This window comes from Phalangium opilio, unplaced genomic scaffold, assembly GCF_054372755.1.
Source record: "Phalangium opilio isolate 3A_F unplaced genomic scaffold, DU_Popi_V2 ptg000009l_1, whole genome shotgun sequence".
Taxonomy (NCBI): Eukaryota; Metazoa; Arthropoda; class Arachnida; order Opiliones; family Phalangiidae; genus Phalangium; species Phalangium opilio.
In genome coordinates, this window is record NW_028324146.1 from 13,235,367 (window position 1) to 13,261,586 (window position 26,220).

A 26,220-nucleotide genomic window follows, 5' to 3' on the forward strand; every position below is an offset into this window, starting at 1 on the left:
ACATTGAGCTACGACAAACAGGGGCCGAGTAATTAAGCTAAACGTAAACAAACAACCCCTCCATAGGAAATGCATTAGACTATACATTGCAGGCTCGTAACTCTGTTTCTACTGGAGATACGGGGATGTCCTTTGAGTATGTTTTAGTCCAGTTTGTCCCCCATCTAACCATAATAAAAACTTTGAGCTACGACAAACAGGGTCCGAGTAATTAAGCTAAACGTAAACAAACAACCCGTCCATAGGAAATGCATTAGACTATACTTTGCAGGCCCATAACTCTGTGTCTACTAGAGATACGGGGATGTCTTTAGGATATGTTATAGTCCAAATTATCCCCCATCTAACCATACTAAAAACTTTGGGCTAGGACAAACAGGGGCCGAGTAATTAAGCTAAACGTAAACAAACAACCCCTCCATAGGAAATGCATTAGACTATACATTGCAGGCTCGTAACTCTGTTTCTACTGGATATACGGGGATGTCCTTTGAGTATGTTTTAGTCCAGTTTGTCCCCCATCTAACCATAATAAAAACTTTGGGCTACGACAAACAGGGGCCGAGTACTTAAGCAAAACGTAAAGAAACAAACCCCCTCCATAGGAAATGAGTTAGACTATACTTTGCAGGCTCGTTACTCTGTTTCTACTGAGATACGGGGATGTCCTTTGAGTATGTTTTAGTCCAATTTGTCCCCCATCTAACCATTTTAAAAACATTGAGCTACGACAAACAGGGGTCGAGATATTAAGCAAAATGTTCGTCAACTTTGCTATCGTCTCACTTATTTTTATTATGTTACTTATGATTTTTGCACTAAACGTTGGAGGCTCATAACTCTTGTTCTACAAGAGATACTGGGATCTCCTTTGGATATGTTATAGTACTCTTTGATCCCCATACAAGGATACTTTAAACTTGAGGCTACCTCAATATCGTCGTCAACTTATTTATTGTCTCACTTATTGTTAGAAGGTTACTTTTGATTTTTGAAAATAAACTTTGCAGGCTCGTAACTCTGTTTCTACTGGAGATACGGGGATGTCCTTTGAGTATGTTATTGTCCAATTTGTCCCCCATCTAACCATACTAAAAACTTTGGGCTACGACAAACAGGGGCCGAGTAATTAAGCTAAACGTAAACAAACAACCCCTCCTTAGGAAATGCATTAGACTATACATTGCAGGCTCGTAACTCTGTTTCTACTGGATATACGGGGATGTCCTTTGAGTATGTTTTAGTCCAATTTGTCCCCCATCTAACCATACTAAAAACATTGAGCTACGACAAACAGGGGCCGAGTAATTAAGCTAAACGTAAACAAACAACCCGTCCATGGGAAATGCATTAGACTATACTTTGCAGGCTCGTAACTCTGTTACTACTGAGGTACGGGGATGTCCTTTGAGTATGTTTTAGTCCAATTTGTCCCCCATCTAACCATACTAAAAACATTGAGCTACGACAAACAGGGGCCGAGTAATTAAGCTAAACGTAAACAAACAACCCCTCCATAGGAAATGCATTAGACTATACATTGCAGGCTCGTAACTCTGTTTCTACTGGAGATACGGGGATGTCCTTTGAGTATGTTTTAGTCCAGTTTGTCACCCATCTAACCATAATAAAAACTTTGGGCTAGGACAAACAGGGGCCGAGTAATTAAGCTAAACGTAAACAAACAACCCGTCCATAGGAAATGCATTAGACTATACTTTGCAGGCTCGTAACTCTGTTTCTACTGGAGATACGGGGATGTCCTTTGAGTATGTTATAGTCCAATTTGTCCCCCATCTAACCATAATAAAAACTTTGGGCTACGACAAACAGGGGCCGAGTACTTAAGCAAAACGTAAAGAAACAAACCCCCTCCATAGGAAATGAGTTAGACTATACTTTGCAGGCTCGTAACTCTGTTTCTACTGGAGATACGGGGATGTCCTTAGGATATGTTATAGTCCAAATTATCCCCCATCTAACCATACTAAAAACTTTGGGCTACGACAAACAGGGGTTGAGTAATTAAGCTAAACGTAAACAAACAACCCCTCCATAGGAAATGCATTAGACTATACTTTGCAGGCTCGTAACTCTGTTTCTACTGAGATACGGGGATGTTCTTTGAGTATGTTTTAGTCCAATTTGTCCCCCATCTAACCATTTTAAAAACATTGAGCTACGACAAACAGGGGCCGAGATATTAAGCAAAATGTTCGTCAACTTTGGTATCGTCTCACTTATTTTTATTATGTTACTTATGATTTTTGCACTAAACTTTGGAGGCTCATAACTCTTGTTCTACAAGAGATACTGGGATCTCCTTTGGATATGTTATAGTACTCTTTGATCCCCATACAAGGATACTTTAAACTTGAGGCTACCTCAATATCGTCGTCAACTTATTTATTGTCTCACTTATTGTTAGAAGGTTACTTTTGATTTTTGAAAATAAATTTTGCAGGCTCGTAACTCTGTTTCTACAGGAGATACGGGGATGTCCTTTGAGTATGTTATAGTCCAATTTGTCCCCCATCTAACCATGCTAAAAACATTGAGCTTCGACAAACAGGGGCCGAGTAATTAAGCTAAACGTAAACAAACAACCCGTCCATAGGAAATGCATTAGACTATACTTTGCAGGCCCATAACTCTGTGTCTACTAGAGATACGGGGAAGTCCTTAGGATATGTTATAGTCCAAATTATCCCCCATCTAAACATACTTAAAACTTTGGGCTACGACAAACAGGGGCCGAGTACTTAAGCAAAACGTAAAGAAACAAACCCCCTCCATAGGAAATGAGTTAGACTATACTTTGCAGGCTCGTAACTCTGTTTCTACTGGAGATACGGGGATGTCCTTTGAGTATGTTATAGTCCAATTTGTCCCCCATCTAACCATGCTAAAAACATTGAGCTACGACAAACAGGGGCCGAGTAATTAAGCTAAACGTAAACAAACAACCCGTCCATAGGAAATGCATTAGACTATACTTTGCAGGCCCATAACTCTGTTTCTACTGGAGATACGGGGATGTCCTTTGAGTATGTTATTGTCCAATTTGTCCCCCATCTAACCATACTAAAAACTTTGGGCTACGACAAACAGGGGCCGAGTAGTTAAGCTAAACGTAAACAAACAACCCCTCCTTAGGAAATGCATTAGACTATACTTTGCAGGCCCATAACTCTGTGTCTACTAGAGATACGGGGATGTCCTTAGGATATGTTATAGTCCAAATTATCCCCCATCTAACCATACTAAAAACATTGGGCTAGGACAAACAGGGGCCGAGTAATTAAGCTAAACGTAAACAAACAACCCCTCCATAGGAAATGCATTAGACTATACATTGCAGGCTCGTAACTCTGTTTCTACTGGATATACGGGGATGTCCTTTGAGTATGTTTTAGTCCAGTTTGTCCCCCATCTAACCATAATAAAAACTTTGGGCTACGACAAACAGGGGCCGAGTACTTAAGCAAAACGTAAAGAAACAAACCCCCTCCATAGGAAATGAGTTAGACTATACTTTGCAGGCTCGTAACTCTGTTTCTACTGGAGATACGGGGATGTCCTTTGAGTATGTTATAGTCCAATTTGTCCCCCATCTAACCATTTTAAAAACATTGAGCTACGACAAACAGGGGTCGAGATATTAAGCAAAATGTTCGTCAACTTTGCTATCGTCTCACTTATTTTTATTATGTTACTTATGATTTTTGCACTAAACGTTGGAGGCTCATAACTCTTGTTCTACAAGAGATACTGGGATCTCCTTTGGATATGTTATAGTACTCTTTGATCCCCATACAAGGATACTTTAAACTTGAGGCTACCTCAATATCGTCGTCAACTTATTTATTGTCTCACTTATTGTTAGAAGGTTACTTTTGATTTTTGAAAATAAACTTTGCAGGCTCGTAACTCTGTTTCTACTGGAGATACGGGGATGTCCTTTGAGTATGTTATTGTCCAATTTGTCCCCCATCTAACCATACTAAAAACTTTGGGCTACGACAAACAGGGGCCGAGTAATTAAGCTAAACGTAAACAAACAACCCCTCCTTAGGAAATGCATTAGACTATACATTGCAGGCTCGTAACTCTGTTTCTACTGGAGATACGGGGATGTCCTTTGAGTATGTTTTAGTCCAGTTTGTCCCCCATCTAACCATAATAAAAACTTTGGGCTAGGACAAACAGGGGCCGAGTAATTAAGCTAAACGTAAACAAACAACCCGTCCATAGGAAATGCATTAGACTATACTTTGCAGGCTCGTAACTCTGTTACTACTGAGATATGTTGATGTCCTTTGAGTATGTTTTAGTCCAATTTGTCCCCCATCTAACCATACTAAAAACATTGAGTTACGACAAACAGGGGCCGAGTAATTAAGCTAAACGTAAACAAACAAACCGTCCATAGGAAATGCATTAGACTATACTTTGCAGGCCCATAACTCTGTGTTCACTAGAGATACGGGGATGTCCTTAGGATATGTTATAGTCCAAATTGTCCCCCATCTAACCATACTAAAAACTTTGGGCTACGACAAACAGGGGCCGAGTAATTAAGCTAAACGTAAACAAACAACCCCTCCATAGGAAATGCATTAGACTATACTTTGCAGGCTCGTAACTCTGTTTCTACTGAGATACGGGGAAGTCCTTTGAGTATGTTTTAGTCCAATTTGTCCCCCATCTAACCATACTAAAAACATTGAGCTACGACAAACAGGGGCCGAGAAATTAAGCTAAACGTAAACAAACAACCCGTCCATGGGAAATGCATTAGACTATACTTTGCAGGCTCGTAACTCTGTTAGTACTGAGATACGGGGATGTCCTTTGAGTATGTTTTAGTCCAATTTGTCCCCCATCTAACCATACTAAAAACATTGAGCTACGACAAACAGGGGCCGAGTAATTAAGCTAAACGTAAACAAACAACCCCTCCATAGGAAATGCATTAGACTATACATTGCAGGCTCGTAACTCTGTTTCTACTGGAGATACGGGGATGTCCTTTGAGTATGTTTTAGTCCAGTTTGTCCCCCATCTAACCATAATAAAAACTTTGAGCTACGACAAACAGGGTCCGAGTAATTAAGCTAAACGTAAACAAACAACCCGTCCATAGGAAATGCATTAGACTATACTTTGCAGGCCCATAACTCTGTGTCTACTAGAGATACGGGGATGTCTTTAGGATATGTTATAGTCCAAATTATCCCCCATCTAACCATACTAAAAACTTTGGGCTAGGACAAACAGGGGCCGAGTAATTAAGCTAAACGTAAACAAACAACCCCTCCATAGGAAATGCATTAGACTATACATTGCAGGCTCGTAACTCTGTTTCTACTGGATATACGGGGATGTCCTTTGAGTATGTTTTAGTCCAGTTTGTCCCCCATCTAACCATAATAAAAACTTTGGGCTACGACAAACAGGGGCCGAGTACTTAAGCAAAACGTAAAGAAACAAACCCCCTCCATAGGAAATGAGTTAGACTATACTTTGCAGGCTCGTTACTCTGTTTCTACTGAGATACGGGGATGTCCTTTGAGTATGTTTTAGTCCAATTTGTCCCCCATCTAACCATTTTAAAAACATTGAGCTACGACAAACAGGGGTCGAGATATTAAGCAAAATGTTCGTCAACTTTGCTATCGTCTCACTTATTTTTATTATGTTACTTATGATTTTTGCACTAAACGTTGGAGGCTCATAACTCTTGTTCTACAAGAGATACTGGGATCTCCTTTGGATATGTTATAGTACTCTTTGATCCCCATACAAGGATACTTTAAACTTGAGGCTACCTCAATATCGTCGTCAACTTATTTATTGTCTCACTTATTGTTAGAAGGTTACTTTTGATTTTTGAAAATAAACTTTGCAGGCTCGTAACTCTGTTTCTACTGGAGATACGGGGATGTCCTTTGAGTATGTTATTGTCCAATTTGTCCCCCATCTAACCATACTAAAAACTTTGGGCTACGACAAACAGGGGCCGAGTAATTAAGCTAAACGTAAACAAACAACCCCTCCTTAGGAAATGCATTAGACTATACATTGCAGGCTCGTAACTCTGTTTCTACTGGATATACGGGGATGTCCTTTGAGTATGTTTTAGTCCAATTTGTCCCCCATCTAACCATACTAAAAACATTGAGCTACGACAAACAGGGGCCGAGTAATTAAGCTAAACGTAAACAAACAACCCGTCCATGGGAAATGCATTAGACTATACTTTGCAGGCTCGTAACTCTGTTACTACTGAGGTACGGGGATGTCCTTTGAGTATGTTTTAGTCCAATTTGTCCCCCATCTAACCATACTAAAAACATTGAGCTACGACAAACAGGGGCCGAGTAATTAAGCTAAACGTAAACAAACAACCCCTCCATAGGAAATGCATTAGACTATACATTGCAGGCTCGTAACTCTGTTTCTACTGGAGATACGGGGATGTCCTTTGAGTATGTTTTAGTCCAGTTTGTCACCCATCTAACCATAATAAAAACTTTGGGCTAGGACAAACAGGGGCCGAGTAATTAAGCTAAACGTAAACAAACAACCCGTCCATAGGAAATGCATTAGACTATACTTTGCAGGCTCGTAACTCTGTTTCTACTGGAGATACGGGGATGTCCTTTGAGTATGTTATAGTCCAATTTGTCCCCCATCTAACCATAATAAAAACTTTGGGCTACGACAAACAGGGGCCGAGTACTTAAGCAAAACGTAAAGAAACAAACCCCCTCCATAGGAAATGAGTTAGACTATACTTTGCAGGCTCGTAACTCTGTTTCTACTGGAGATACGGGGATGTCCTTAGGATATGTTATAGTCCAAATTATCCCCCATCTAACCATACTAAAAACTTTGGGCTACGACAAACAGGGGTTGAGTAATTAAGCTAAACGTAAACAAACAACCCCTCCATAGGAAATGCATTAGACTATACTTTGCAGGCTCGTAACTCTGTTTCTACTGAGATACGGGGATGTTCTTTGAGTATGTTTTAGTCCAATTTGTCCCCCATCTAACCATTTTAAAAACATTGAGCTACGACAAACAGGGGCCGAGATATTAAGCAAAATGTTCGTCAACTTTGGTATCGTCTCACTTATTTTTATTATGTTACTTATGATTTTTGCACTAAACTTTGGAGGCTCATAACTCTTGTTCTACAAGAGATACTGGGATCTCCTTTGGATATGTTATAGTACTCTTTGATCCCCATACAAGGATACTTTAAACTTGAGGCTACCTCAATATCGTCGTCAACTTATTTATTGTCTCACTTATTGTTAGAAGGTTACTTTTGATTTTTGAAAATAAATTTTGCAGGCTCGTAACTCTGTTTCTACAGGAGATACGGGGATGTCCTTTGAGTATGTTATAGTCCAATTTGTCCCCCATCTAACCATGCTAAAAACATTGAGCTTCGACAAACAGGGGCCGAGTAATTAAGCTAAACGTAAACAAACAACCCGTCCATAGGAAATGCATTAGACTATACTTTGCAGGCCCATAACTCTGTGTCTACTAGAGATACGGGGAAGTCCTTAGGATATGTTATAGTCCAAATTATCCCCCATCTAAACATACTTAAAACTTTGGGCTACGACAAACAGGGGCCGAGTACTTAAGCAAAACGTAAAGAAACAAACCCCCTCCATAGGAAATGAGTTAGACTATACTTTGCAGGCTCGTAACTCTGTTTCTACTGGAGATACGGGGATGTCCTTTGAGTATGTTATAGTCCAATTTGTCCCCCATCTAACCATGCTAAAAACATTGAGCTACGACAAACAGGGGCCGAGTAATTAAGCTAAACGTAAACAAACAACCCGTCCATAGGAAATGCATTAGACTATACTTTGCAGGCCCATAACTCTGTTTCTACTGGAGATACGGGGATGTCCTTTGAGTATGTTATTGTCCAATTTGTCCCCCATCTAACCATACTAAAAACTTTGGGCTACGACAAACAGGGGCCGAGTAGTTAAGCTAAACGTAAACAAACAACCCCTCCTTAGGAAATGCATTAGACTATACTTTGCAGGCCCATAACTCTGTGTCTACTAGAGATACGGGGATGTCCTTAGGATATGTTATAGTCCAAATTATCCCCCATCTAACCATACTAAAAACTTTGGGCTACGACAAACAGGGGCCGAGTAATTAAGCTAAACGTAAACAAACAACCCCTCCATAGGAAATGCATTAGACTATACATTGCAGGCTCGTAACTCTGTTTCTACTGGAGATACGGGGATGTCCTTTGAGTATGTTATTGTCCAATTTGTCCCCCATCTAACCATACTAAAAACTTTGGGCTACGACAAACAGGGGCCGAGTAGTTAAGCTAAAGGTAAACAAACAACCCCTCCTTAGGAAATGCATTAGACTATACATTGCAGGCTCGTAACTCTGTTTCTACTGGATATACGGGGATGTCCTTTGAGTATGTTTTAGTCCAATTTGTCCCCCATCTAACCATAATAAAAACTTTGGGCTACGACAAACAGGGGCCGAGTACTTAAGCAAAACGTAAAGAAACAAACCCCCTCCATAGGAAATGAGTTAGACTATACTTTGCAGGCTCGTTACTCTGTTTCTACTGAGATACGGGGATGTCCTTTGAGTATGTTTTAGTCCAATTTGTCCCCCATCTAACCATTTTAAAAACATTGAGCTACGACAAACAGGGGCCGAGATATTAAGCAAAATGTTCGTCAACTTTGGTATCGTCTCACTTATTTTTATTATGTTACTTATGATTTTTGCACTAAACTTTGGAGGCTCATAACTCTTGTTCTACAAGAGATACTGGGATCTCCTTTGGATATGTTATAGTACTCTTTGATCCCCATACAAGGATACTTTAAACTTGAGGCTACCTCAATATCGTCGTCAACTTATTTATTGTCTCACTTATTGTTAGAAGGTTACTTTTGATTTTTGAAAATAAACTTTGCAGGCTCGTAACTCTGTTTCTACTGGAGATACGGGGATGTCCTTTGAGTATGTTTTAGTCCAATTTGTCCCCCATCTAACCATAATAAAAACTTTGGGCTACGACAAACAGGGGCCGAGTACTTAAGCAAAACGTAAAGAAACAAACCCCCTCCATAGGAAATGAGTTAGACTATACTTTGCAGGCTCGTTACTCTGTTTCTACTGGAGATACGGGGATGTCCTTTGAGTATGTTATAGTCCAATTTGTCCCCCATCTAACCATGCTAAAAACATTGAGCTACGACAAACAGGGGCCGAGTAATTAAGCTAAACGTAAACAAACAACCCGTCCATAGGAAATGCATTAGACTATACTTTGCAGGCCCATAACTCTGTGTCTACTAGAGATACGGGGATGTCCTTAGGATATGTTATAGTCCAAATTATCCCCCATCTAACCATACTAAAAACTTTGGGCTACGACAAACAGGGGCCGAGTAATTAAGCTAAACGTAAACAAACAACCCCTCCATAGGAAATGCATTAGACTATACATTGCAGGCTCGTAACTCTGTTTCTACTGGATATACGGGGATGTCCTTTGAGTATGTTTTAGTCCAGTTTGTCCCCCATCTAACCATAATAAAAACTTTGGGCTACGACAAACAGGGGCCGAGTACTTAAGCAAAACGTAAAGAAACAAACCCCCTCCATAGGAAATGAGTTAGACTATACTTTGCAGGCTCGTAACTCTGTTTCTACTGGAGATACGGGGATGTCCTTTGAGTATGTTATAGTCCAATTTGTCCCCCATCTAACCATGCTAAAAACATTGAGCTACGACAAACAGGGGCCGAGTAATTAAGCTAAACGTAAACAAACAACCCGTCCATAGGAAATGCATTAGACTATACTTTGCAGGCCCATAACTCTGTGTCTACTAGAGATACGGGGATGTCCTTAGGATATGTTATAGTCCAAATTATCCCCCATCTAACCATACTAAAAACTTTGGGCTACGACAAACAGGGGTTGAGTAATTAAGCTAAACGTAAACAAACAACCCCTCCATAGGAAATGCATTAGACTATACATTGCAGGCTCGTAACTCTGTTTCTACTGGATATACGGGGATGTCCTTTGAGTATGTTTTAGTCCAGTTTGTCCCCCATCTAACCATAATAAAAACTTTGGGCTACGACAAACAGGGGCCGAGTACTTAAGCAAAACGTAAAGAAACAAACCCCCTCCATAGGAAATGAGTTAGACTATACTTTGCAGGCTCGTAACTCTGTTTCTACTGGAGATACGGGGATATCCTTTGAGTATGTTATAGTCCAATTTGTCCCCCATCTAACCATGCTAAAAACATTGAGCTACGACAAACAGGGGCCGAGTAATTAAGCTAAACGTAAACAAACAACCCCTCCATAGGAAATGCATTAGACTATACTTTGCAGGCTCGTAACTCTGTTTCTACTGAGATACGGGGATGTCCTTTGAGTATGTTTTAGTCCAATTTGTCCCCCATCTAACCATTTTAAAAACATTGAGCTACGACAAACAGGGGCCGAGATATTAAGCAAAATGTTCGTCAACTTTGGTATCGTCTCACTTATTTTTATTATGTTACTTATGATTTTTGCACTAAACTTTGGAGGCTCATAACTCTTGTTCTACAAGAGATACTGGGATCTCCTTTGGATATGTTATAGTACTCTTTGATCCCCATACAAGGATACTTTAAACTTGAGGCTACCTCAATATCGTCGTCAACTTATTTATTGTCTCACTTATTGTTAGAAGGTTACTTTTGATTTTTGAAAATAAACTTTGCAGGCTCGTAACTCTGTTTCTACTATAGATACGGGGATGTCCTTTGAGTATGTTATTGTCCAATTTGTCCCCCATCTAACCATACTAAAAACTTTGGGCTACGACAAACAGGGGCCGAGTAGTTAAGCTAAACGTAAACAAACAACCCCTCCTTAGGAAATGCATTAGACTATACATTGCAGGCTCGTAACTCTGTTTCTACTGGATATACGGGGATGTCCTTTGAGTATGTTTTAGTCCAATTTGTCCCCCATCTAACCATAATAAAAACTTTGGGCTACGACAAACAGGGGCCGAGTAATTAAGTCAAACGTAAACAAACAACCCCTCCTTAGGAAATGCATTAGACTATACTTTGCAGGCCCATAACTCTGTGTCTACTAGAGATACGGGGATGTCCTTAGGATATGTTATAGTCCAAATTATCCCCCATCTAACCATACTAAAAACTTTGGGCTACGACAAACAGGGGCCGAGTAATTAAGCTAAACGTAAACAAACAACCCCTCCATAGGAAATGCATTAGACTATACATTGCAGGCTCGTAACTCTGTTTCTACTGGAGATACGGGGATGTCCTTTGAGTATGTTATTGTCCAATTTGTCCCCCATCTAACCATACTAAAAACTTTGGGCTACGACAAACAGGGGCCGAGTAGTTAAGCTAAACGTAAACAAACAACCCCTCCTTAGGAAATGCATTAGACTATACATTGCAGGCTCGTAACTCTGTTTCTACTGGATATACGGGGATGTCCTTTGAGTATGTTTTAGTCCAATTTGTCCCCCATCTAACCATAATAAAAACTTTGGGCTACGACAAACAGGGGCCGAGTAATTAAGCCAAACGTAAACAAACAACCCCTCCTTAGGAAATGCATTAGACTATACTTTGCAGGCCCATAACTCTGTGTCTACAAGAGATACGGGGATGTCCTTAGGATATGTTATAGTCCAATTTATCCCCCATCTAACCATACTAAAAACTTTGGGCTACGACAAACAGGGGCCGAGTAATTAAGCTAAACGTAAACAAACAACCCCTCCATAGGAAATGCATTAGACTATACATTGCAGGCTCGTAACTCTGTTTCTACTGGAGATACGGGGATGTCCTTTGAGTATGTTATTGTCCAATTTGTCCCCCATCTAACCATACTAAAAACTTTGGGCTACGACAAACAGGGGCCGAGTAGTTAAGCTAAACGTAAACAAACAACCCCTCCTTAGGAAATGCATTAGACTATACATTGCAGGCTCGTAACTCTGTTTCTACTGGATATACGGGGATGTCCTTTGAGTATGTTTTAGTCCAGTTTGTCCCCCATCTAACCATAATAAAAACTTTGGGCTACGACAAACAGGGGCCGAGTACTTAAGCAAAACGTAAAGAAACAAACCCCCTCCATAGGAAATGAGTTAGACTATACTTTGCAGGCTCGTAACTCTGTTTCTACTGGAGATACGGGGATATCCTTTGAGTATGTTATAGTCCAATTTGTCCCCCATCTAACCATGCTAAAAACATTGAGCTACGACAAACAGGGGCCGAGTAATTAAGCTAAACGTAAACAAACAACCCCTCCATAGGAAATGCATTAGACTATACTTTGCAGGCTCGTAACTCTGTTTCTACTGAGATACGGGGATGTCCTTTGAGTATGTTTTAGTCCAATTTGTCCCCCATCTAACCATTTTAAAAACATTGAGCTACGACAAACAGGGGCCGAGATATTAAGCAAAATGTTCGTCAACTTTGGTATCGTCTCACTTATTTTTATTATGTTACTTATGATTTTTGCACTAAACTTTGGAGGCTCATAACTCTTGTTCTACAAGAGATACTGGGATCTCCTTTGGATATGTTATAGTACTCTTTGATCCCCATACAAGGATACTTTAAACTTGAGGCTACCTCAATATCGTCGTCAACTTATTTATTGTCTCACTTATTGTTAGAAGGTTACTTTTGATTTTTGAAAATAAACTTTGCAGGCTCGTAACTCTGTTTCTACTATAGATACGGGGATGTCCTTTGAGTATGTTATTGTCCAATTTGTCCCCCATCTAACCATACTAAAAACTTTGGGCTACGACAAACAGGGGCCGAGTAGTTAAGCTAAACGTAAACAAACAACCCCTCCTTAGGAAATGCATTAGACTATACATTGCAGGCTCGTAACTCTGTTTCTACTGGATATACGGGGATGTCCTTTGAGTATGTTTTAGTCCAATTTGTCCCCCATCTAACCATAATAAAAACTTTGGGCTACGACAAACAGGGGCCGAGTAATTAAGTCAAACGTAAACAAACAACCCCTCCTTAGGAAATGCATTAGACTATACTTTGCAGGCCCATAACTCTGTGTCTACTAGAGATACGGGGATGTCCTTAGGATATGTTATAGTCCAAATTATCCCCCATCTAACCATACTAAAAACTTTGGGCTACGACAAACAGGGGCCGAGTAATTAAGCTAAACGTAAACAAACAACCCCTCCATAGGAAATGCATTAGACTATACATTGCAGGCTCGTAACTCTGTTTCTACTGGAGATACGGGGATGTCCTTTGAGTATGTTATTGTCCAATTTGTCCCCCATCTAACCATACTAAAAACTTTGGGCTACGACAAACAGGGGCCGAGTAGTTAAGCTAAACGTAAACAAACAACCCCTCCTTAGGAAATGCATTAGACTATACATTGCAGGCTCGTAACTCTGTTTCTACTGGATATACGGGGATGTCCTTTGAGTATGTTTTAGTCCAATTTGTCCCCCATCTAACCATAATAAAAACTTTGGGCTACGACAAACAGGGGCCGAGTAATTAAGCCAAACGTAAACAAACAACCCCTCCTTAGGAAATGCATTAGACTATACTTTGCAGGCCCATAACTCTGTGTCTACTAGAGATACGGGGATGTCCTTAGGATATGTTATAGTCCAATTTATCCCCCATCTAACCATACTAAAAACTTTGGGCTACGACAAACAGGGGCCGAGTAATTAAGCTAAACGTAAACAAACAACCCCTCCATAGGAAATGCATTAGACTATACATTGCAGGCTCGTAACTCTGTTTCTACTGGAGATACGGGGATGTCCTTTGAGTATGTTATTGTCCAATTTGTCCCCCATCTAACCATACTAAAAACTTTGGGCTACGACAAACAGGGGCCGAGTAGTTAAGCTAAACGTAAACAAACAACCCCTCCTTAGGAAATGCATTAGACTATACATTGCAGGCTCGTAACTCTGTTTCTACTGGATATACGGGGATGTCCTTTGAGTATGTTTTAGTCCAATTTGTCCCCCATCTAACCATAATAAAAACTTTGGGCTACGACAAACAGGGGCCGAGTACTTAAGCAAAACGTAAAGAAACAAACCCCCTCCATAGGAAATGAGTTAGACTATACTTTGCAGGCTCGTTACTCTGTTTCTACTGAGATACGGGGATGTCCTTTGAGTATGTTTTAGTCCAATTTGTCCCCCATCTAACCATTTTAAAAACATTGAGCTACGACAAACAGGGGCCGAGATATTAAGCAAAATGTTCGTCAACTTTGGTATCGTCTCATTTATTTTTATTATGTTACTTATGATTTTTGCACTAAACTTTGGAGGCTCATAACTCTTGTTCTACAAGAGATACTGGGATCTCCTTTGGATATGTTATAGTACTCTTTGATCCCCATACAAGGATACTTTAAACTTGAGGCTACCTCAATATCGTCGTCAACTTATTTATTGTCTCACTTATTGTTAGAAGGTTACTTTTGATTTTTGAAAATAAAATTTGCAGGCTCGTAACTCTGTTTCTACTGGAGATACGGGGATGTCCTTTGAGTATGTTTTAGTCCAATTTGTCCCCCATCTAACCATAATATAAACTTTGGGCTACGACAAACAGGGGCCGAGTACTTAAGCAAAACGTAAAGAAACAAACCCCCTCCATAGGAAATGAGTTAGACTATATTTTGCAGGCTCGTTACTCTGTTTCTACTGGAGATACGGGGATGTCCTTTGAGTATGTTATAGTCCAATTTGTCCCCCATCTAACCATGCTAAAAACATTGAGCTACGACAAACAGGGGCCGAGTAATTAAGCTAAACGTAAACAAACAACCCGTCCATAGGAAATGCATTAGACTATACTTTGCAGGCCCATAACTCTGTGTCTACTAGAGATACGGGGATGTCCTTAGGATATGTTATAGTCCAAATTATCCCCCATCTAACCATACTAAAAACTTTGGGCTACGACAAACAGGGGCCGAGTAATTAAGCTAAACGTAAACAAACAACCCCTCCATAGGAAATGCATTAGACTATACATTGCAGGCTCGTAACTCTGTTTCTACTGGATATACGGGGATGTCCTTTGAGTATGTTTTAGTCCAATTTGTCCCCCATCTAACCATAATAAAAACTTTGGGCTACGACAAACAGGGGCCGAGTACTTAAGCAAAACGTAAAGAAACAAACCCCCTCCATAGGAAATGAGTTAGACTATACTTTGCAGGCTCGTTACTCTGTTTCTACTGAGATACGGGGATGTCCTTTGAGTATGTTTTAGTCCAATTTGTCCCCCATCTAACCATTTTAAAAACATTGAGCTACGACAAACAGGGGCCGAGATATTAAGCAAAATGTTCGTCAACTTTGGTATCGTCTCACTTATTTTTATTATGTTACTTATGATTTTTGCACTAAACTTTGGAGGCTCATAACTCTTGTTCTACAAGAGATACTGGGATCTCCTTTGGATATGTTATAGTACTCTTTGATCCCCATACAAGGATACTTTAAACTTGAGGCTACCTCAATATCGTCGTCAACTTATTTATTGTCTCACTTATTGTTAGAAGGTTACTTTTGATTTTTGAAAATAAACTTTGCAGGCTCGTAACTCTGTTTCTACTATAGATACGGGGATGTCCTTTGAGTATGTTATTGTCCAATTTGTCCCCCATCTAACCATACTAAAAACTTTGGGCTACGACAAACAGGGGCCGAGTAGTTAAGCTAAACGTAAACAAACAACCCCTCCTTAGGAAATGCATTAGACTATACATTGCAGGCTCGTAACTCTGTTTCTACTGGATATACGGGGATGTCCTTTGAGTATGTTTTAGTCCAATTTGTCCCCCATCTAACCATAATAAAAACTTTGGGCAACGACAAACAGGGGCCGAGTAATTAAGTCAAACGTAAACAAACAACCCCTCCTTAGGAAATGCATTAGACTATACTTTGCAGGCCCATAACTCTGTGTCTACTAGAGATACGGGGATGTCCTTAGGATATGTTATAGTCCAAATTATCCCCCATCTAACCATACTAAAAACTTTGGGCTACGACAAACAGGGGCCGAGTAATTAAGCTAAACGTAAACAAACAACCCCTCCATAGGAAATGCATTAGACTATACATTGCAGGCTCGTAACTCTGTTTCTACTGGAGATACGGGGATGTCCTTTGAGTATGTTATTGTCCAATTTGTCCCCCATCTAACCATAATAAAAACTTTGGGCTACGACAAACAGGGGCCGAGTACTTAAGCAAAACGTAAAGAAACAAACCCCCTCCATAGGAAATGAGTTAGACTATACTTTGCAGGCCCGTTACTCTGTTTCTACTGAGATACGGGGATGTCCTTTGAGTATGTTTTAGTCCAATTTGTCCCCCATCTAACCATTTTAAAAACATTGAGCTACGACAAACAGGGGCCGAGATATTAAGCAAAATGTTCGTCAACTTTGGTATCGTCTCACTTATTTTTATTATGTTACTTATGATTTTTGCACTAAACTTTGGAGGCTCATAACTCTTGTTCTACAAGAGATACTGCGATCTCCTTTGGATATGTTATAGTACTCTTTGATCCCCATACAAGGATACTTTAAACTTGAGGCTACCTCAATATCGTCGTCAACTTATTTATTGTCTCACTTATTGTTAGAAGGTTACTTTTGATTTTTGAAAATAAACTTTGCAGGCTCGTAACTCTGTTTCTACTGGAGATACGGGGATGTCCTTTGAGTATGTTTTAGTCCAATTTGTCCCCCATCTAACCATAATAAAAACTTTGGGCTACGACAAACAGGGGCCGAGTACTTAAGCAAAACGTAAAGAAACAAACCCCCTCCATAGGAAATGAGTTAGACTATACTTTGCAGGCTCGTTACTCTGTTTCTACTGGAGATACGGGGATGTCCTTTGAGTATGTTATAGTCCAATTTGTCCCCCATCTAACCATGCTAAAAACATTGAGCTACGACAAACAGGGGCCGAGTAATTAAGCTAAACGTAAACAAACAACCCGTCCATAGGAAATGCATTAGACTATACTTTGCAGGCCCATAACTCTGTGTCTACTAGAGATACGGGGATGTCCTTAGGATATGTTATAGTCCAAATTATCCCCCATCTAACCATACTAAAAACTTTGGGCTACGACAAACAGGGGCCGAGTAATTAAGCTAAACGTAAACAAACAACCCCTCCATAGGAAATGCATTAGACTATATATTGCAGGCTCGTAACTCTGTTTCTACTGGATATACGGGGATGTCCTTTGAGTATGTTTTAGTCCAGTTTGTCCCCCATCTAACCATAATAAAAACTTTGGGCTACGACAAACAGGGGCCGAGTACTTAAGCAAAACGTAAAGAAACAAACCCCCTCCATAGGAAATGAGTTAGACTATACTTTGCAGGCTCGTAACTCTGTTTCTACTGGAGATACGGGGATGTCCTTTGAGTATGTCATAGTCCAATTTGTCCCCCATCTAACCATGCTAAAAACATTGAGCTACGACAAACAGGGGCCGAGTAATTAAGCTAAACGTAAACAAACAACCCCTCCATAGGAAATGCATTAGACTATATATTGCAGGCTCGTAACTCTGTTTCTACTGGAGATACGGGGATGTCTTTTGAGTATGTTATTGTCCAATTTGTCCCCCATCTAACCATACTAAAAACTTTGGGCTACGACAAACAGGGGCCGAGTACTTAAGCAAAACGTAAAGAAACAAACCCCCTCCATAGGAAATGAGTTAGACTATACTTTGCAGGCTCGTAACTCTGTTTCTACTGGAGATACGGGGATGTCCTTTGAGTATGTTATAGTCCAATTTGTCCCCCATCTAACCATGCTAAAAACATTGAGCTACGACAAACAGGGGCCGAGTAATTAAGCTAAACGTAAACAAACAACCCGTCCATAGGAAATGCATTAGACTATACTTTGCAGGCCCATAACTCTGTGTCTACTAGAGATACGGGGATGTCCTTAGGATATGTTATAGTCCAAATTATCCCCCATCTAACCATACTAAAAACTTTGGGCTACGACAAACAGGGGTTGAGTAATTAAGCTAAACGTAAACAAACAACCCCTCCATAGGAAATGCATTAGACTATACATTGCAGGCTCGTAACTCTGTTTCTACTGGATATACGGGGATGTCCTTTGAGTATGTTTTAGTCCAGTTTGTCCCCCATCTAACCATAATAAAAACTTTGGGCTACGACAAACAGGGGCCGAGTACTTAAGCAAAACGTAAAGAAACAAACCCCCTCCATAGGAAATGAGTTAGACTATACTTTGCAGGCTCGTAACTCTGTTTCTACTGGAGATACGGGGATATCCTTTGAGTATGTCATAGTCCAATTTGTCCCCCATCTAACCATGCTAAAAACATTGAGCTACGACAAACAGGGGCCGAGTAATTAAGCTAAACGTAAACAAACAACCCCTCCATAGGAAATGCATTAGACTATACTTTGCAGGCTCGTAACTCTGTTTCTACTGAGATACGGGGATGTCCTTTGAGTATGTTTTAGTCCAATTGTCCCCCATCTAACCATTTTAAAAACATTGAGCTACGACAAACAGGGGCCGAGATATTAAGCAAAATGTTCGTCAACTTTGGTATCGTCTCACTTATTTTTATTATGTTACTTATGATTTTTGCACTAAACTTTGGAGGCTCATAACTCTTGTTCTACAAGAGATACTGCGATCTCCTTTGGATATGTTATAGTACTCTTTGATCCCCATACAAGGATACTTTAAACTTGAGGCTACCTCAATATCGTCGTCAACTTATTTATTTATAATTCGGCACGCAGTGTTCCTAAGTGGTCTCCCTCTAAAGTACTGTATGCGCTCGACGCTGCTTAACTTCGGTGAACGGACGAGAACCGGTGTATTCAGCGTGATATGGCCGTTGCCGAGAGTGCTAGTTAATAATTCGAATTTAAATTAAGTGAGACAAATTAACCTTCATCATTTGAAAACAATAACAAAAAGAAAACATGTTTGCTTTTTTCATATCTATTAAAATTTAAAAGAGGAAAAAAAAGTGAAAAAGCCAACGGAACGCAGTGTTCCTAAGTGGTCTCCCTCCCAAGTAGTGACTGCGCTCGAAGCTGCTTAACTTCGGTTATCGGACGAGAACCGGTGTATTCAGCGTGATATGGCCGTTGCCGAGAGTGCTAGTTAATAATTTGAATTTAATTTACTTTCATCTTTATAAAACAATAACAAAAAGAAGTTATGTTTGCTTTTTGCATATCTATTGGAATTTAAAAGAGGAAAAAAAAGTGAAAAAGCCAACGGCACGCAGTGTTCCTAAGTGGTCTCCCTCCCAAGTACTGTATGCGCTCGACGCTGCTTAACTTCGGTGATCGGACGTGAACCGGTGTTTTCAGCGTGATGTGGCCGTTGCCGAGGGTGCTAGTTAATAATTCGAATTTAAATTAAGTGAGACAAATTAACCTTCATCATTTTAAAACAATAACAAAAAGAAAACATGTTTGCTTTTTTTCATATCTATTAAAATTTAAAAGAGGAAAAAAAAGTGAAAAAGCCAACGGAACGCAGTGTTCCTAAGTGGTCTCCCTTCCAAGTAGTGACTGCGCTCGACGCTGCTTAACTTCGGTTATCGGACGAGAACCGGTGTATTCAGCGTGATATGGCCGTTGCCGAGAGTGCTAGTTAATAATTTGATTTTAATTAACTTTCATCTTTATAAAACAATATCATAATGAAGATATGTTTGCTTTTTTCATATCTAGTGGAATTTGAAAGAGGTAACAAAAGTTAAAAAGCAAACGGCACGCAGTATTCCCAAGTACTGTATGCGCTCGACGCTGCTTAACTTCGGTAATCGGACGAGAACCGGTGTTTTCAGCTTGATATGGCCGTTGCCGAGAGTGCTAGTTAATAATTCGAATTTAAATTAAGTGAGACAAATTAACCTTCATCATTTTAAAACAATAACAAAAAGAAAACATGTTTGCTTTTTTCTTATCTATTAAAATTTAAAAGAGGAAAAAAAGTGAAAAAGCCAACGGCATGCAGTGTTCCTAAGTAGTCTCCCTCCCAAGTACTGACTGCGCTTGACGCTGCTTAACTTCGGTGATCGGACGAGAACCGGTGTATTCAGCGTGATATGGCCGTTGCCGAGAGTGCTAGTTAATAATTTGAATTTAATTAACTTTCATCTTTATAAAACAATATCAAAAAGAAGATATGTTTGCTTTTTTCATATCTGGTGGAATTTGAAAGAGGAAACAAAAGTGAAAAAGCAAACGGCACGCAGTATTCCCAAGTACTGTATGCGCTCGACGCTGCTTAACTTCGGTGATCGGACGAGAACCGGTGTTTTCAGCGTGATATGGCCGTTGCCGAGAGTGCTAGTTAATAATTCGAATTTAAATTAAGTGAGACAAATTAACCTTCATCATTTTAAAACAATAACAAAAAGAAAACATGTTTGCTTTTTTCTTATCTATTAAAATTTAAAAGAGGAAAAAAAAGTGAAAAAGCAAACGGCACGCAGTGTTCCTAAGTGGTCTACCTCTAAAGTACTGTATGCGCTCGACGCTGCTTAACTTCGGTGAACGGACGAGAACCGGTGTATTCAGCGTGATATGGCCGTTGCCGAGAGTGCTAGTTAATAATTCGAATTTAAATTAAGTGAGACAAATTAACCTTCATCATTTGAAAACAATAACAAAAAGAAAACATGTTTGCTTTTTTCATATCTATTAAAATTTAAAAGAGGAAAAAAAAGTGAAAAAGCCAACGGAACGCAGTGTTCCTAAGTGGTCTCCCTCCCAAGTAGTGACTGCGCTCGACGCTGCTTAACTTCGGTTATCGGACGAGAACCGGTGTATTCAGCGTGATATGGCCGTTGCCGAGAGTGCTAGTTAATAATTTGAATTTAATTTACTTTCATCTTTATAAAACAATAACAAAAAGAAGTTATGTTTGCTTTTTGCATATCTATTGGAATTTAAAAGAGGAAAAAAAAGTGAAAAAGCCAACGGCACGCAGTGTTCCTAAGTGGTCTCCCTCCCAAGTACTGTATGCGCTCGACGCTGCTTAACTTCGGTGATCGGACGTGAACCGGTGTTTTCAGCGTGATGTGGCCGTTGCCGAGGGTGCTAGTTAATAATTCGAATTTAAATTAAGTGAGACAAATTAACCTTCATCATTTTAAAACAATAACAAAAAGAAAACATGTTTGCTTTTTTTCATATCTATTAAAATTTAAAAGAGGAAAAAAAAGTGAAAAAGCCAACGGAACGCAGTGTTCCTAAGTGGTCTCCCTCCCAAGTAGTGACTGCGCTCGACGCTGCTTAACTTCGGTTATCGGACGAGAACCGGTGTATTCAGCGTGATATGGCCGTTGCCGAGAGTGCTAGTTAATAATTTGAATTTAATTAACTTTCATCTTTATAAAACAATATCATAATGAAGATATGTTTGCTTTTTTCATATCTGGTGGAATTTGAAAGAGGTAACAAAAGTTAAAAAGCAAACGGCACGCAGTATTCCCAAGTACTGTATGCGCTCGACGCTGCTTAACTTCGGTAATCGGACGAGAACCGGTGTTTTCAGCGTGATATGGCCGTTGCCGAGAGTTTTATTTAATAATTCGAATTTAAATTAAGTGAGACAAATTAACCTTCATCTTTTTAAAACAATAACAAAAAGAAAATATGTTTGCTTTTTTCATATCTATTGGAATTTAAAAGAGGAAAAAAAAGTGAAAAAGCCAACGGCACGCAGTGTTCCTAAGTGGTCTCCCTCCCACGTACTGACTGCGATCGACGCTGCTTAACTTCGGTTATCGGACGAGAACCGGTGTATTCAGCGTGATATGGCCGTTGCCGAGAGTGCTAGTTAATAATTTGAATTTAATTTACTTTCATCTTTATAAAACAATAACATAAAGAAGTTATGTTTGCTTTTTGCATATCTATTGGAATTTAAAAGAGGAAAAAAAAGTGAAAAAGCCAACGGCACGCAGTGTTCCTAAGTGGTCTCCCTCCCAAGTACTGTATGCGCTCGACGCTGCTTAACTTCGGTGATCGGACGTGAACCGGTGTTTTCAGCGTGATGTGGCCGTTGCCGAGGGTGCTAGTTAATAATTCGAATTTAAATTAAGTGAGACAAATTAACCTTCATCATTTTAAAACAATAACAAAAAGAAAACATGTTTGCTTTTTTCATATCTATTAAAATTTAAAAGAGGAAAAAAAAGTGAAAAAGCCAACGGAACGCAGTGTTCCTAAGTGTTCTCCCTCCCAAGTAGTGACTGCGCTCGACGCTGCTTAACTTCGGTTATCGGACGAGAGCCGGTGTATTCAGCGTGATATGGCCGTTGCCGAGAGTGCTAGTTAATAATTTGAATTTAAATTAAGTGAGACAAATTAACCCTCATCATTTTAAAACAATAACAAAAAGAAAACATGTTTGCTTTTTTCATATCTATTAAAATTTAAAAGAGGAAAAAAAAGTGAAAAAGCCAACGGCACGCAGTGTTCCTAAGTGGTCTCCCTCCCAAGTACTGACTGCGCTCGACGCTGATTAACTTCGGTGATCCGACGAGAACCGGTGTTTTCAGCGTGATATGGCCGTTGCCGAGAGTGTTAGATAATAATTCGAATTTAAATTAAGTGAGACAAATTGACCTTCATCTTTTTAAAACAATAACGAAAAGAAAATATGTTTGCTTTTTTCATATCTATAGGAATTTAAAAGAGGAAAAAAAAGTGAAAAAGCCAACGGCACGCAGTGTTCCTAAGTGGTCTCCCTCCCAAGTAGTGACTGCGCTCGAAGCTGCTTAACTTCGGTTATCGGACGAGAACCGGTGTATTCAGCGTGATATGGCCGTTGCCGAGAGTGCTATTTAATAATTCGAATTTAATTAACCTTCATCTTTATAAAACAATAACAAAAAGAAGATAAGTTTGCTTTTTTCATATCTGATGGAATTTAAAAGAGGAAACAAAAGTGAAAAAGCCAACGGCACGCAGAGTTTCTAAGTACTGACTGCGCTCGACGCTGCTTAACTTCGGTGATCGGACGGTAACCGGTGTTTTCAGCTTGATATAGCCGTTGCCGAGAGTGCTAGATAATAATTCGAATTTAAATGAAGTGAGACAAATTGACCTTCATCTTTTTAAAACAATATCAAAAAGAAGATATGTTTGCTTTTTTCTTATCTGGTGGAATTTGAAAGAGGAAACAAAAGTGAAAAAGCAAACGGCACGCAGTATTCCCGAGTACTGTATGCGCTCGACGCTGCTTAACTTCGGTGATCGGACGAGAACCGGTGTTTTCAGCGTGATATGGCCGTTGCCGAGAGTGCTAGTTAATAATTCGAATTTAAATTAAGTGAGACAAATTAACCTTCATCATTTTAAAACAATAACAAAAAGAAAACATGTTTGCTTTTTTCATATCTATTAAAATTTAAAAGAGGAAAAAAAAGTGAAAAAGCCAACGGCATGCAGTGTTCCTAAGTAGTCTCCCTCCCAAGTACTGACTGCGCTTGACGCTGCTTAACTTCGGTGATCGGACGAGAAACGGTCTATTCAGCGTGATATGGCCGTTGCCGAGAGTGCTAGTTAATAATTTGAATTTAATTAACTTTCATCTTTATAAAACAATATCAAAAAGAAGATATGTTTGCTTTTTTCATATCTGGTGGAATTTGAAAGAGGAAACAAAAGTGAAAAAGGAAACGGCACGCAGTATTCCCAAGTACTGTATGCGCTCGACGCTGCTTAACTTCGGTGATCGGACGAGAACCGGTGTTTTCAGCGTGATATGGCCGTTGCCGAGAGTGCTAGTTAATAATTCGAATTTAAATTAAGTGAGACAAATTAACCTTCATCATTTTAAAACAATAACAAAAAGAAAACATGTTTGCTTTTTTCTTATCTATTAAAATTTAAAAGAGGAAAAAAAAGTGAAAAAGCAAACGGCACGCAGTGTTCCTAAGTGGTCTCCCTCTAAAGTACTGTATGCGCTCGACGCTGCTTAACTTCGGTGAACGGACGAGAACCGGTGTATTCAGCGTGATATGGCCGTTGCCGAGAGTGCTAGTTAATAATTCGAATTTAAATTAAGTGAGACAAATTAACCTTCATCATTTGAAAACAATAACAAAAAGAAAACATGTTTGCTTTTTTCATATCTATTAAAATTTAAAAGAGGAAAAAAAAGTGAAAAAGCCAACGGAACGCAGTGTTCCTAAGTGGTCTCCCTTCCAAGTAGTGACTGCGCTCGACGCTGCTTAACTTCGGTTATCGGACGAGAACCGGTGTATTCAGCGTGATATGGCCGTTGCCGAGAGTGCTAGTTAATAATTTGATTTTAATTAAATTTCATCTTTATAAAACAATATCAAAATGAACATATGTTTGCTTTTTTCATATCTGGTGGAATTTGAAAGAGGAAACAAAAGTGAAAAAGCAAACGGCACGCAGTATTCCCAAGTACTGTATGCGCTCGACGCTGCTTAACTTCGGTAATCGGACGAGAACCGGTGTTTTCAGCGTGATATGGCCGTTGCCGAGAGTGCTAGTTAATAATTCGAATTTAAATTAAGTGAGACAAATTAACCTTCATCATTTTAAAACAATAACAAAAAGAAAACATGTTTGCTTTTTTCATATCTATTAAAATTTAAAAGAGGAAAAAAAGTGAAAAAGCCAACGGCATGCAGTGTTCCTAAGTAGTCTCCCTCCCAAGTACTGACTGCGCTTGACGCTGCTTAACTTCGGTGATCGGACGAGAACCGGTGTATTCAGCGTGATATGGCCGTTGCCGAGAGTGCTAGTTAATAATTTGAATTTAATTAACTTTCATCTTTATAAAACAATATCAAAAAGAAGATATGTTTGCTTTTTTCATATCTGGTGGAATTTGAAAGAGGAAACAAAAGTGAAAAAGCAAACGGCACGCAGTATTCCCAAGTACTGTATGCGCTCGACGCTGCTTAACTTCGGTGATCGGACGAGAACCGGTGGTTTCAGCGTGATATGGCCGTTGCCGAGAGTGCTAGTTAATAATTCGAATTTAAATTAAGTGAGACAAATTAACCTTCATAATTTTAAAACAATAACAAAAAGAAAACATGTTTGCTTTTTTCTTATCTATTAAAATTTAAAAGAGGAAAAAAAAGTGAAAAAGCAAACGGCACGCAGTGTTCCTAAGTGGTCTCCCTCTAAAGTATTGTATGCGCTCGACGCTGCTTAACTTCGGTGAACGGACGAGAACCGGTGTATTCAGCGTGATATGGCCGTTGCCGAGAGTGCTAGTTAATAATTCGAATTTAAATTAAGTGAGACAAATTAACCTTCATCATTTGAAAACAATAACAAAAAGAAAACATGTTTGCTTTTTTCATATCTATTAAAATTTAAAAGAGGAAAAAAAAGTGAAAAAGCGAACGGAACGCAGTGTTCCTAAGTGGTCTCCCTCCCAAGTAGTGACTGCGCTCGAAGCTGCTTAACTTCGGTTATCGGACGAGAACCGGTGTATTCAGCGTGATATGGCCGTTGCCGAGAGTGCTAGTTAATAATTTGAATTTAATTTACTTTCATCTTTATAAAACAATAACAAAAAGAAGTTATGTTTGCTTTTTGCATATCTATTGGAATTTAAAAGAGGAAAAAAAAGTGAAAAAGCCAACGGCACGCAGTGTTCCTAAGTGGTCTCCCTCCCAAGTACTGTATGCGCTCGACGCTGCTTAACTTCGGTGATCGGACGTGAACCGGTGTTTTCAGCGTGATGTGGCCGTTGCCGAGGGTGCTAGTTAATAATTCGAATTTAAATTAAGTGAGACAAATTAACCTTCATCATTTTAAAACAATAACAACAAGTTGGGAAAACCAAAATATTACCTCTCCGAGTCAAGAGGTCTACTACTACAAACTTATTTACCCAGATATGGAGTTATTTCACTTTTTTGAAGTAAAAATTTACGAAATATTGAAGTAGTATTCCAAACATAGCAAACAGTAAAGTAGACGACATTTTACATCCAATAAGGATAAATCTTGGACACATGGAAATCAGTCAATGGGG

General features: G+C 39.5%; 25 pseudogenes; all 25 read right to left on the reverse strand.

Annotated features, from left to right (window-relative positions):
- Positions 1 to 18,943: 18,943 nt before the first annotated feature.
- Positions 18,944 to 19,057, reverse strand: LOC149715806 (5S ribosomal RNA; annotated as a pseudogene).
- A 142-nt stretch (positions 19,058 to 19,199) lies between these two features.
- On the reverse strand, positions 19,200 to 19,318 carry LOC149715807 (5S ribosomal RNA; annotated as a pseudogene).
- Positions 19,319 to 19,440: 122 nt separating this feature from the next.
- LOC149715808 (5S ribosomal RNA) lies at positions 19,441 to 19,559 on the reverse strand (annotated as a pseudogene).
- Positions 19,560 to 19,697: 138 nt separating this feature from the next.
- LOC149715809 (5S ribosomal RNA) lies at positions 19,698 to 19,816 on the reverse strand (annotated as a pseudogene).
- A 361-nt stretch (positions 19,817 to 20,177) lies between these two features.
- Positions 20,178 to 20,296, reverse strand: LOC149715810 (5S ribosomal RNA; annotated as a pseudogene).
- Positions 20,297 to 20,418: 122 nt separating this feature from the next.
- Positions 20,419 to 20,521, reverse strand: LOC149715811 (5S ribosomal RNA; annotated as a pseudogene).
- A 137-nt stretch (positions 20,522 to 20,658) lies between these two features.
- Positions 20,659 to 20,777, reverse strand: LOC149715812 (5S ribosomal RNA; annotated as a pseudogene).
- Positions 20,778 to 20,914: 137 nt separating this feature from the next.
- On the reverse strand, positions 20,915 to 21,033 carry LOC149715813 (5S ribosomal RNA; annotated as a pseudogene).
- Positions 21,034 to 21,155: 122 nt separating this feature from the next.
- Positions 21,156 to 21,274, reverse strand: LOC149715814 (5S ribosomal RNA; annotated as a pseudogene).
- A 138-nt stretch (positions 21,275 to 21,412) lies between these two features.
- Positions 21,413 to 21,531, reverse strand: LOC149715815 (5S ribosomal RNA; annotated as a pseudogene).
- A 362-nt stretch (positions 21,532 to 21,893) lies between these two features.
- On the reverse strand, positions 21,894 to 22,012 carry LOC149715816 (5S ribosomal RNA; annotated as a pseudogene).
- A 122-nt stretch (positions 22,013 to 22,134) lies between these two features.
- Positions 22,135 to 22,253, reverse strand: LOC149715817 (5S ribosomal RNA; annotated as a pseudogene).
- Positions 22,254 to 22,390: 137 nt separating this feature from the next.
- On the reverse strand, positions 22,391 to 22,509 carry LOC149715818 (5S ribosomal RNA; annotated as a pseudogene).
- Positions 22,510 to 22,646: 137 nt separating this feature from the next.
- On the reverse strand, positions 22,647 to 22,765 carry LOC149715819 (5S ribosomal RNA; annotated as a pseudogene).
- A 137-nt stretch (positions 22,766 to 22,902) lies between these two features.
- LOC149715820 (5S ribosomal RNA) lies at positions 22,903 to 23,021 on the reverse strand (annotated as a pseudogene).
- Positions 23,022 to 23,383: 362 nt separating this feature from the next.
- On the reverse strand, positions 23,384 to 23,486 carry LOC149715821 (5S ribosomal RNA; annotated as a pseudogene).
- A 137-nt stretch (positions 23,487 to 23,623) lies between these two features.
- Positions 23,624 to 23,742, reverse strand: LOC149715822 (5S ribosomal RNA; annotated as a pseudogene).
- A 122-nt stretch (positions 23,743 to 23,864) lies between these two features.
- On the reverse strand, positions 23,865 to 23,967 carry LOC149715823 (5S ribosomal RNA; annotated as a pseudogene).
- Positions 23,968 to 24,104: 137 nt separating this feature from the next.
- LOC149715824 (5S ribosomal RNA) lies at positions 24,105 to 24,223 on the reverse strand (annotated as a pseudogene).
- Positions 24,224 to 24,360: 137 nt separating this feature from the next.
- Positions 24,361 to 24,479, reverse strand: LOC149715825 (5S ribosomal RNA; annotated as a pseudogene).
- A 361-nt stretch (positions 24,480 to 24,840) lies between these two features.
- Positions 24,841 to 24,959, reverse strand: LOC149715826 (5S ribosomal RNA; annotated as a pseudogene).
- Positions 24,960 to 25,081: 122 nt separating this feature from the next.
- On the reverse strand, positions 25,082 to 25,184 carry LOC149715827 (5S ribosomal RNA; annotated as a pseudogene).
- A 137-nt stretch (positions 25,185 to 25,321) lies between these two features.
- Positions 25,322 to 25,440, reverse strand: LOC149715828 (5S ribosomal RNA; annotated as a pseudogene).
- Positions 25,441 to 25,577: 137 nt separating this feature from the next.
- Positions 25,578 to 25,696, reverse strand: LOC149715829 (5S ribosomal RNA; annotated as a pseudogene).
- Positions 25,697 to 25,818: 122 nt separating this feature from the next.
- Positions 25,819 to 25,937, reverse strand: LOC149715830 (5S ribosomal RNA; annotated as a pseudogene).
- Between the last annotated feature and the right edge of the window lie 283 nt (positions 25,938 to 26,220).